Source organism: Acanthochromis polyacanthus, chromosome 16 (assembly GCF_021347895.1).
Source record: "Acanthochromis polyacanthus isolate Apoly-LR-REF ecotype Palm Island chromosome 16, KAUST_Apoly_ChrSc, whole genome shotgun sequence".
Classification (NCBI taxonomy): domain Eukaryota; kingdom Metazoa; phylum Chordata; class Actinopteri; family Pomacentridae; genus Acanthochromis; species Acanthochromis polyacanthus.
In genome coordinates, this window is record NC_067128.1 from 12,689,391 (window position 1) to 12,702,031 (window position 12,641).

Sequence of the window (12,641 nt, forward strand, 5' to 3'; positions counted from 1 at the left end):
AGGAAAATGACAGACTCACAAAAGGTGGTCCCGTGTTTGTGTCAGTCTTTTTATCTTTTTTTTGGCCCAGTTTACGGGAAGCCTTCTCACCGTCCTTCTGTCAGTCGGACTGTGGAAAGGCCGCTGTGGTAAACCAGATTCATAAAGAGGGTAACGAGGACAATCCAAACATCTGGGAGGCAGATTCGATGGTGAGCTAGGTTTCCCCAAATTGCTCAACCAGATCTCGTGAAATTCTCTAAAATGACATGAAAATGGCATGCTCTGTGCAGAGGAAGTGAGTGTTTCACCGCTGTGAGAGAACGAGGAATGACAGGAATAGGCAAGCATGAGGCCTTTTTTCCCTTTATACATTGTGGGAAATGAGAAGATTTGATTCCCAGTTTGTTAAATTGTTGAAGAGGTTTTAATTTTGGCAGAAGCTGATATTTTGTTTGTGAGAGTGAAATGCTGAGATAGATAATAATCTGATGTTTACGTGTTCAGGACAGAGCTGAAGGCTGGATGTGGTTAGCCTAGCTTAGCATGATGACTGAAAAACAGACATACCAGCCCATTCTATGCAAAGCTCAAAAGTATACCTACCATCATGCCTAAAGCTACTAATTTACAAATAAATGCACAAACAGAAATGTTAAAATTGATAATTGTGCTTCTATTTGAAGTTATGTGCTGCAGCTATGTCTTCCCAAATAATAGTTCATCCATCTGCCAACTTTCTGCTCAAATATGATGGGATGGTACCACAGAAATTCACTGTAAGTACATGACACACTATACCTAAGCTGAGGACTGTTTCAAACCAAAGTAAACAAGAAGAGAATTCCATATTAGACAACTGAACAAGTACCAAACCACTTAAAATTAGAGTTGTGAAACTGGTATAGATTCAACAGAGACATACAGGATAAGAAGGAGAACCCTCACAGTGTTTGAAACATGCAAGAAACCTGGATGTTTCGTGATACGTACACAAACACACAGGTGGTTTTGAAATACACACATGCAGGTGTTTGTAGAAGATGAGGTGATGGACATATTTTATCCCACTCTATGGATTTTCATGCATCTTGCAGTTGCTTGGATTTATGTTAAGTCTGGATTACACCCAAAAATAATGTTTTGTTGCTTTATACAAATCTGCACATGGGAACTATAGCAATATACATTTCACAGAAAGACTGTCAAATGAAGCATCCATATGGCATGAGTAGGATTGGGAAGCTAAAACACCTCGTTATTGCTAACAAAATCTCATAGTTACTGCTCAGCTAAAGGCAAGTCTGACTGTAGTTTCAACTCCATGATGTGTAAACACTGGATATGGCGTAGAATTATCTGACTTGGGCTTTTGGCAAAAAAGTTATTTTTGCTGCCTCTGGCTATTGTTCACCAAGTAGCAGTTCCAATTTGTTCCTCCTCCAGAAATCACAAACTGACATTTGGCTCAGCATTTTTAAGATACAAAGTTCTCATCATTAAGATTTATGGCAAATTCATGCTTTGCGCAAACACGAGAAGACTGTGCAAGGATATTCTCACCCACACCTTTGTAATTCATCATTTAATTGCAGTAGTCACAGCTGTGGAGGTGCTTGAATTTGTACAAGCTTTCTGTCGACCGAAGCCAAACACAGCGGAAGTCATAATTTCTCCAGACATCCTGGGCTATGTCCACCCACCCCAGGAACAATCACATAAATAGTGCTACAGCAACCGTGATCTCTAACCAGCTGCTGTATGCTTTTCTCTCTTCAGTATTAAGAGCAATGCAACCTTCCGCTGACAAACACATATTACTTGCAGTATAAATAGAAGCCTGTGCTGTCCACTCTTGTATTCAAACATTGCATTGGTTTGCGCACACAGACATCATGAACGTGAATCAACACTTAGAGGCTTTATTAGGTGTATTTTAAACTCGATAGCTATGTCCTCCTCAAACTGTTTTCATGCTAAGCTAAGCCAACCACACATTCACAGTGTTTGAGTCTTGCTATACTGTGACTATGCTTTATTTTTTCACATTGAAAGTGAATTCTGGGATTTTAGTCTAACACAGCTTTGCCTAATCCAGCATCTCCTCACAGTCAGCTAGCTGTCTACTCCGTGTGTGCTTGAAAAATCCATGTTCGTACACAGCCAGAAGCCCAAAGATGCTCCAACTGATCAACACAACTCTACGCCAGCCTGTCTTGTGCATGTTAGAGCTCGTGTACAGTGATGCTTGTGCAAAAGGGAAAGAGGAATCTGACACATTCTACATAACAAAATATGCAAACTGGCTATATGCCAATACAGATTCACCTGTAAAATGAGTCAAAGCGGGCCGTTGGATGCAGTTTGTCCACAAAACCTTTATGAACTTCAGAGTTAGACTTTAGCAGTCAAGCTCACGGTAATCCTGCTCTTTGCATCTTAGCAGATGTAAAGAGTTTGAATTTGCAAAGTGAAGCGACATGTTTCCCAAATGGAAATGCACGCGTGTTTGTTTGTGCAAGTGTCTGCTTGTCATTTAGCTGACTGTTTGACTTTTCATCAGGTCTTCAGGCGAGATAATTAGAGAGCAGAAACTGAAAACAACAGCCCAACGCTGCCATTGCCCCGAGACACACTTACAGAGGCGGAGGTGAAATAATGCAGGAGAGGTGAAGAAGAGGGGGTGTAGTAAAAGGAATAGAGAGAGAAAGGGAACACAGTGGAACTTAAAGAAGGAAAAGAAAAAGCTTGTATTTCCTTACTGCCTTAAAATGTGAGTTAGCTGCACTTTGGCTGATAAATTAGCTCAAAAGGGAACATAAGAGTTGTGAAAGTGTCAAACCGGATGAGTTGAATTGAATTAGCTTCAGAAAACAACTTCAATAATTTTATAATATTTCATGAAAACCATGAGTTGCTTTCTCTTCCCATTTTCTGCTTAAAGAGCTTCCTGTCTTTTAATCACTGAAATTTACAGCCATGTTGATCAGAGTCAGTATAAAGACAATCTGTAAGGCTGCAACCAGTTACAGTGACCTAAATTTCCAAAACTCCCAAAGTCTTTGAGTGTAAGGACTGAAATCATTACTAATCGTTTTTGATTTAACTGCTGTGATTTTTATGAAAAGAAACCATAATTTAATTTGACAAAGACACAGCAAATTTCAATTATGCCTGTTTTCTCAAACTACAAAAAAGAAGAGTCTTTGGGGAGTTTTAACTTTCTAACAGCATCCTGGGAAGTCGTCTTCTATGCTGGTGTTGTTTCTTATTAACTTAATTTATTGGCTTGAGTCAACTCTCAGCTGTTCATTCAAGTCAAAATGACTGAAGTTATAAGAACCTCTGCTTTTAGGTGGTCTGAAACTAAAAATGGTTTATTTATGAACTACAGCAAGGCATTTGACTGTCTGCCACCAGAAACTGTGGACTATCATGAGGGAAATAGGTTTTCCCCAATCACATTGTGAAGTTGATCAGTAAACTTTATGAAGACCAGGAGTCTGCTGTAAGGACAAGCAGATGTGACACAGACTGGTTCAGATAGGAAGAGGGGATAGACAGCGATGCATCTTATCTCCGCAGTTTTTTAAACATCTTCGCTGAACAGATCATGAGAGATGTCCTTAGAGAAATCCATGGAGGTGTTAAAGTAGGTGGCCAACATTTAACAAATTTAAGGCTGCATCCATATCTCCACCCTCTGGACTTGCAGACTAAGCCCTCGCGGACTTCAGTCATACGTAATGTGACGTCTTTACCGTCATCACGTAAAGTCTGCAAGAGTGGGAGTCTACAGCATTATGAATGGAGCTAACAGACAGACTTGGAGTCCGTTTCAGTCGTTTCCGTGACACTGTTTGAAAAACTATCATGTATACGCTATAATATTAATTAATTTGGGTATTACTTACATTGGAGGACTTGCTTTCGTCCTTTTTCCGCCATTATTTTTCTCAGCTCATGATTTCTTCTTCAGATTGCACAGCTTTTATAGGCCAGACACAATAAAAAAATCGAAAAATTTAAACGTCACGTCCGTATTGCAATGAATTGTGGGTAATCAAACTGGTGAAGTCTGCAGAAGTCTGCACCCCAAGCAGACTCTCTGGAAGTCTGCAGGAAGTCCGCTTGAGGCCCCTTGTGGACTGGATGAATTGTGGATTTGGACAGCCCTCAGCACTCCCGGACTTCCCGTGAACGCGCCCGCAAAGTCCGCGAGTTCGCAAGTGCGGTGAAGTCCAGAGATTTGGATTCAGCCTAAGATATGCTGGCGACACCACCCTGGTCTGTAATAGTAGCAAGGAACTGATGGACCTGCTGAGAGCAGTGAAAACTGCAAGCGAAGAAAGGGGTCTGTTGTTGAACACGAAAAAGACCAAAATCATGGCTGTTGATGATAGCCACAGTGATGCAGATAGAATCTTTTCTCTGGAAGGTGATGTGATAGAAGAGTTGACAAGCTTTGAGTTCCTGGATTCAGTCATCAGCGCAAAAGGGAACTGCACCCAAGAGATCAAAAGAAGACTAGCAATGGCCCAAAGCATGGTGCAAAACATGACAAAGTCATGGAAAAGTAAACCTCCTTCATCCCTCAAGGCCAGACTACTGAGATCAGCAGCCTTTGCAGTGGCATCATATGGCTATGAATCCTGGACTATGAAGTCAGCAGATAAAATGAGACTAGATTCTTTTAAAATGTGGTGCTACTGCAGAATCCTGAGAATACCATGGACGGACAAGAGAACAAATGCATCTGTACTCAAGGAGCAAGGAGTTGATAAAACACTGCGGGCTAGCATCATCGCAAGGAAACTCAGCTAATTTGTCATGTTATCAGACATCACTGCCTTAAGAAAAAAATCATTCAAGGGATGGTTAACTGAAAGAGAAAGAGAGGTAGACCTGCGGCGAGTTGATTAGATGACATCAAAGAAATTACAGGAACTGATAATTGCAGAGGCTACTAGAGCTCCTGCTGACCATAAACAATGGCGCTCTCTCATTCAAACCACACCAGCATTTACTTATGCTACATGACTTTAGAGAGAGAAATTAAAAATACAGACATTCCAAATCTAATTAGCTAAAGATTAGCAAAACATGCATATTTACATTTAGTTGACTGAAGAAAGGCAAGTTGTTTTAACTGAATTCTTTTCCAGTGTTTTACAGTGTAACATCAGTGCAAAGAGGACAGAGGAAGGATCGACCACAGCAACGAGAACAACATATCAGAGCATAATGAGAGAGAGAGAAAACAGAAAAATCTTAGATTAAAAAAAAAGAAGAAGAAGCACACCACAGCCCACATTATAAACAGCCCAAAGTATGGATGGTTTTCATGACAGTGGAACAAAAAGTTCAAGGATAAAATATTGTTCATCAGAAGCAGCAGTAAAGGTTTTTGTTTGTACTCAGGAAGAACTTTGCAAACATATAATTAAAACATAAATTTGAGTTGTGCAGAGGGTGGAGAAAGTTGAAATGAGAGGAGGTGAGACATAGTTGGCAACCAGGAATGAAACTCCGTAACATTTTATAGAAAGGATGAATCCTGAGGTGCTAATTAAGCTTTGCACTTTTTGCACTTAAAAAGAAGCATCAAAACCCCTGCAACAGATACTGGTCTTCCTTTTCACAACCTCCACTGATTTTACATTTCCTCACGTGTCTTTTTCCAGGTGCTGGGGAGAACTACTGTAACAAAAGACTGTAAAGAATCTTTAGTTTCTCCACAGAGAGCTGACTGACATTTGATAAATGTGAGGTCACCGGCTGCAAGTGTGAAAAGGAGAGCAGTGAGCAGACATCTGTAGCTGCTGCACGCTACATTAGTCACCGCTCCGAAGAAACATCACAGGATTTGATCAAAAATAACAACAAAAATAATGCTGTTCTAACCCAGCTCTGCAACAGGGAAGAACATAAAACCAGATGGATTTGATGAAGCAAGCAGTTTACTTTGTACTGAGGAGTTTGTAGTTTGCTGCTTTTATTGACTTTAGTAAGTCTCTAAAGCCAGAAGGGGGCTTCCAACACCTACTTAGAGGCATAAACAAAACAAATCAGCCAACGTAGTCCCTTATTTAAGCAAACAAAACTCATTGGCAGCAACATTGGTAGGTTGTATTTAGGTTTTCACTCTAACAGCGTGCCTGTGTCTACAAATCTGAACCTGGACCAGGTAACATGGTGAGTTGTTAGGGTGTAAATCTTACAAAAGTTCACCACACATCACAGACAGTTTGGTCGACATGAAAGGTTAGTTTTAAATGTCAAAGACACATCATTGAGAGGTGAAGAGGTGGCCTTCTTTCAACAAATAGTCAGCAGGGTCCCCCTTAAAGATTTGAAGCTAAAATTCAACTTGAAAGATAAACAAAGGACGGCATTTAAGTGTTTCATTGAGAAGAAAGACGTATTTGGACTTATGCCGACGGGATATGGCAAATCCTTAATATACCAGTTGGCTCCGCGGCTCTGCTGGTTGGGAAGCTAATGGGACTTAGCCACAATCCGCCGGTGCTCTCGGAACTACGTCAGCGTATTCGTTGCGTTGATTGGTTGTATACCTACCCAATTGCTGCAGAGGGATTTGATAGACAACCTTTTAGCCCGCCTCCCTCCCTGTCGAGCTTCCCTAGACCCTTGTGCCGTCAGAAACATGGGTGTAGCAATTAGGCTATCTAGAGCCACTTTTGTAAGCAAAAATGACCCACACTCTCTGGTTTCTTCAACATGAGATTCTGCTACTTTTCTCTGTTTTATATCACATCACATCAACTAATTACCTTCGCTTTTAGACAAACCAACACATACTAAGAATATAGTAGCAAGTTCTAGGACAATATGATGAATAACCACAATGATATTAAGACATATTATGTGTCAGAAGATCAAGCGATTGGAGTTATTCATATTCTGGATTTTTCAGTTGCATCGCTCCAGGAATAACTCCAACTGCTGTTTTTGATTCAACATTCCCATCTGTCCACAGTAAAATGGCATGTTGTTGTGGACAGTAGGAATGTCTGATTGATCAGCTGCTTCCTTGTTTCTCAAAGGCTGTGAGGAAGGGCCATGGTGGGGAACGTTATCAGTATCTTCTTCTATTCATCTTCTATATACATACATTTTCTCTCTACAGCCATTCCAGAGCTTTGTACATTAGGAATGCCGCACAAAACCTTGATTACTTGTTTTTCCTATGGAGACTCTGGACGATAACAACAGCAAGTGTGACTGCAGCAACAGGTACAACTTATGGGAAAAAAACAGCATGGTAAGAAATGTGTAGGGAGATGTTTAAGAGTTAAATTCTTTGATCAGGGACAAATGATAGAAAACCAAAAGCCAGAAAACAAGAAGTGATCATTTAAATGATGAAACACCTCAATATTGTCTTAGGAGCTCAAAGTCAGAACAACACGTCGTTCAAATGTTCCCCCCCTGAAATGTTTCTGTTACTATTCATGAACAATGACAAGCTGTGTCTGCTGTAGCAATGCTTCACCATGGACTGCATATTATGGCTGATGCTGGGAGTGTGATGTTACCCGATGGACTGCTGTCATGGGCTCCAAGTTTTGAATTTGGCCATCACCATCTTGTTTTTGTGAAACCTGATGTGACGAGCTACAGAGGGATCTGACTGGAGCTGGACACATACCTCTGATCCTCTAACTACAATGTAAAATTGGAAGAAAAAGGTTAAATTAAAGCTTTTGGGAGCATGAGTAAATTAATGTATTTAGCAGTTTGGATGTCTTAGTGTGGAAATTTTAAGGAGGAAGGGCAGGGATCCATGTAATTACTCACTAACATATGTGATCCTATTAGGATTTGCCTGGAAATCTTTTTTACAGTGGACTCGCTGACTTTTCTGAAAACAGGTGTAACTTATGACGTTGACTGTGGCTGCATTTCATTTGGGTGTGTTACAGTCTGCTAGTTTATCACGCGAAAGGAGGATGGTGGTGTCATACAATGGGGAGGTCCAACTGTGGTTAAGATGAACTGTGTCATATGACTGATTCTAGTAAACTGAAAGCAAAGGTTGCTAAGCTAAACAGACTAGCCGGCCTCTCTTCCTTTTTACCTGCAATGATTTTTCAATAAAGTTGAATTCAGTAGCTTTAGATAACCATTCACAAACTAAATCACGAGTGAAATTGCTTGAGAAAGTTTTACAGTCTGTTTAGAAAGCAAAAAAAGCGAAGTAAAAACGGAGCAAAGTCAAACAAGCTGGAAGGCAGAGAAGAGAGGATGAGACAACACAGTGAGCTGAACAGCTGAACTGCATTCTCTTCTATGTTTACAAAGAACCATATTCTCTGCCTGAAAGGTAGGATGGTGAGGGAAAGAATTCCATTTTGAAGGGGCCACAAAGTCCACAGAGGGAAGTAGGAGGGGAGGATGGGAGCATAAGTCAGTAACCTTACCCTCACTGTGGAGATTGTGGGTTGCATCTCGTGTGGGACCATTATTCTTTCTCATAAGTTTCATTTTCTCTTGTTTACTTTTGGTTTTCACAGTTTGGATAGGTTAAACCACCATCTCTAGGCGGTTAGGTTTAGAAAAATATCTTGCTTTGACTGACACTTTCACAATATCACCTGTCAGAGGCTTGGGTAAGTTCAGGAAAACTGAAATCTTTTGGTTAGGTATAAGAAAATACCCAGCAAGTTTAAAATTCAGCCCTGTCCAACCATGTTGGAAGTTTGATGAGTCCTATTTCATCTAACATATGGTAATGGCCAAAAAAGAGCAACATTATAGCAATAAAATAAATAACAGAGATGCACACAAGATAATACACGAGTAAACCGATTTTCTTCAAAACAGAAATTAGATGCCGTTCAGCTGTACAAGAACATTTTTATTTATAATTTTATCCACAACTAACTCCAAATAAAAAGAAGCAGATATTTTTTATGACTGGGATGGTGGAGGATTGAAATTCGTAAGGCATTGTAATTATTGTGAGGTTAATACTTCTGCTCATTGTAGCAGTATTTTACACAGAAAATCTTCAGTGAGCATCAGTGATCAGTTAACATTAAATGCTCCTTTAGAAAGAGCCAAACAAGTGTTGTAGAAACAATAAAAAGCACATTTTTTAAAAAGCAAATTCTTATTTTGTGCTCTCCAAGTATTTATTTGTTGGCACAAATGACTAAATTGTACACTCGAATCGGATTACTGGTTAAATTAGTAATTTGCATACTGGCGTTGACAAAATATAACTTTAAACAACATTGTTACAGAACTTGCAATGCATCAGGGGGAAAAACACAAATTTGTTTGCACCCAAACAGAATGTAATGCTGGGAATTAGCATAAGTTTTATATGCATGCTGAAGGCAAGTCAAACACCTTTCCACAAAACACAGTTTTATCATTTATCATTTTGAACATTTGATTTTAATCTGACTGAAAGAAACACCAAAACTAGCCTCCCAGAACAGACATGCTACTAACTGCATTGAGGATCTCCCTCTTGGATACTGGTCAGCTGATCTAACCCCCAACATATTCCTCCACATGAAGGGAAATGATTAGACTATGATTTCAGATCCCTTGTTAGCAATCCACTAACATCAAGATATATCGGCTCTTTTTTCTATCTTACTTTATGTCTGTGTTTCTTGGAATTTTCTTTTTCCATGTGGTTTGCCACCTCTCGGTGTCTTCTGCTTTTTAAGGATCTTTTCCCTTCAAAGTTTGGTGTCTGTTTTGTCACATTCTCTCCTTTTTTTTTCTCACAAGCAAAGACTTTACCATATGCTTGGTATAAGAGAGCTGTATTAGGAGGATAAATTACTGATAAGTCTTCTTCTCTGACAAATGTTTCCAGGACTGACTATTGTGAATACTCCATGGAAGCTCCAACAGATGGTCTAAATAACTTGCTCTCAGTCATTAAATGGTATGAAGATCTTATGTCTTCATTTAATAATTGGAAACAGATTCACAGAGGCGTGCTCACAAACACGCGCCACTGTGTTCAAAACAGATCTGTGGTTGTCTGGCCAGGTTGACCGCTCCATCTGGGCTTGTATAATTATGCCTCAGTGTTAAGTGAGTTTGCTTCGATTCAGGAAGTGTTCCTGCCTGCTTTCTAGCTTTGTTCTTGCCTCGTCTCAATCATGAGCCGGTGGGATTCTGCTGGAGAACACACCACATCTTACAGTCTGAGGCTGGGAGCAGACGTTTGTGATCTGAAGCCACCCCACCTCCTGCCCCCTGAATACCAAACAACCACCTAAACCATCAATCCACAACCACAGCCCTGAGTTACTCTAAACACCCCGACTATTCAAAGCCCCTGAATATCATGACCGGACTTATTTAATGTGCTGTTTGCATGGCGAAAAACAGCTACAGTCTTCTGAGTCCTGGGGCCTATTTCACGAAGCAGGTTTTACAAACTCTGAGTTTCTTCTACAACTCTGAGTTGATCTACTCTGAGATAGAAAACTCTGAGTTTTCGGTTTCACAACGGCTGATATGAGTTGGGTTAATCAACTCGGAGTAGTTTGACCCGGAGTTACGCGCGTGCACCGCAAGTCTGAAAAGACAGCATCAATGGAACCCCGATTCGACGAGTCACCATGGAAACGGGGAAGTGAAAGGCTGCGTTTTTGAACTGGAAGTTTTTAACGCGCTCATATGGCGAATTTGAACACTTTTTTAGAAAGAAGTGCAACACCGCTGCAGCTGCAAAAGAGAGAGAGACGGCGTAGAGAACACTGCTGCCCGTATCAATACGTAAGTTTAAATGTATTCCTTTGTAATCGTAATAATATTACAGGGAATAACTGGCTGAATGGCAGCCTAGTAAGTTATTTCATTTAGGTGAAATCCCGACGGGGCAGCAGCTTAAGATGAAATATAAAAACACTGTTCAAACAGGTCAGACCTCGGCATTATTTCATGGAGGTGCTTCATGTTGATCATGTTTTACATTGTAAAGTAGCCTAAATATTAAGTGGCTGTTTGACTGTGCAGTTTTTTTATCCACACATAGCCTAAATGTCTGCATCCATATCATGTCCTGCTAAATAATTGAGCCTATTTAAACTAACATAGACTTCTGCTCAGCCAACAGAAAGAAAGCAGATGACTGTAAAACAGTGGTATAAAATGTCATGGATGCATATATATATATATATATATATATATATACCTTGTAATTGTAAGTAGGCAACACTCCAAAGATTTATCCAAATGGTAGTTTAAGTGTACTGAAACATGTCACTGATCTTGGATGAAGAGGATGAAACTGTGTCTGCTGCCTTTACAGAGGGGGATCCAGAAAGGCATATAGAGGTATGTTACTGATAGTTCTCTTCTCATTCAGATTTTGGGTGGAATATAGAGTGTGACATTTAGCCTACACTGAAGTGTTGCACATTCTCATCCTTTTTAACAGAGCATGGCTGGACAGCAGCAGGATGGTCCCTCATCTTCCACTGCACAGACTGACACAGTGAGATGGATGTTCAGGAAACACCAGAGGTTCATTCTGTGGAATTCATGTGCAACTGTATAACTGAATGTCCTCTATGTATTCCCAGTTATCAGTAAAACAGATTTACAAACTGCATTTGCTGAGAAAAATCCAAAAAACAGATTAGGAGGGCAGATCTGGAAATTGAAATACTGGAGCACAAGTTAGAGGTGGGTGATGGTCACAGGTGAATTATGTTAAATATTGGAACATGAACTGAACTATCTCTTTTATTTGTAGGAAATAAAGAAGACCAAATGAAATGTGTATCATGTCTTTATTTGCTGTGGTGGTGATGATGGTGACTTAAACTCTAAAGTGATTATTGCATACGGTGTCTCTGACTGCTCTGCTGTCCTGGATAGCTGCAGGTGGATGGGCTCATCATCTGGGTCTTCAGTTTGTAGGGCAGGGTGTTGCTCTCCTCTAATAGTGGTAATATTATGAAGAACAACACATGCCACAGTAATATCACAGGCCCTCTCAGGGGTCACCCTGAGGTGATGTAGGCTCTGGAAACGGGCTTTCAGCAGGCCTATGGTCATCTCCACCCGGGCTCTGGTTCTGCAGTGAGTCCGGTTGAAGTTCTGTTGGGGGCCTGGTTCAGGGTCAGGGTATGAGGTCATCAGCCTGGGTTGGCTTGGTAACCCCTGTCACCCAGCAGAAGGCCATCAAAGTCTCCTGTAATGTATAGTGGATACATCAGAGTATATTAAAGGAGGGAGACAAGAGAATTCTATTGTGAAAATCTTTAGGCTGCTGACCATGCTGCAGTCTGTTGCTCAGGTTAGACTCTCCATAAATCCTGGAGTCATGAACAGACCCAGACCACTTGGCCTCCACATTAGAAATGATGCATGCAGCATCACTTATGATCTGGACAGTGCAGAGAATGACAGATGTTGAACTATGATGCAGTCTTCAACATTCAGAAACAGTAGTCAGTCTACCTGTAGCCTACCTGCACATTTATGCTGTGAATGGACTTCCTGTTCATGATGCGAGGGAACTGTGATGGGGAAGTATGTGCATCTATGCAGCCAATCACACAGAAAACTTTTCTGACTGTCCTGCATACAGTTGTCTAACTGTAGTGCTCTGCATCTCCGACATCATATAAAAACTTTCATTTGAAAAGAACCGCAGC

The 12,641-nt window shown here is 40.6% G+C and overlaps 1 long non-coding RNA gene across 1 annotated transcript; it reads left to right on the forward strand.

Moving 5' to 3' along the window:
- The first annotated feature begins 11,248 nt into the window (after positions 1-11,248).
- LOC127537776 (uncharacterized) lies at positions 11,249-11,757 on the forward strand. The gene is made up of 2 exons (XR_007947604.1): positions 11,249-11,313; positions 11,417-11,757. It is a non-coding gene; the product is annotated as an uncharacterized LOC127537776 (long non-coding RNA).
- Positions 11,758-12,641: the final 884 nt, after the last annotated feature.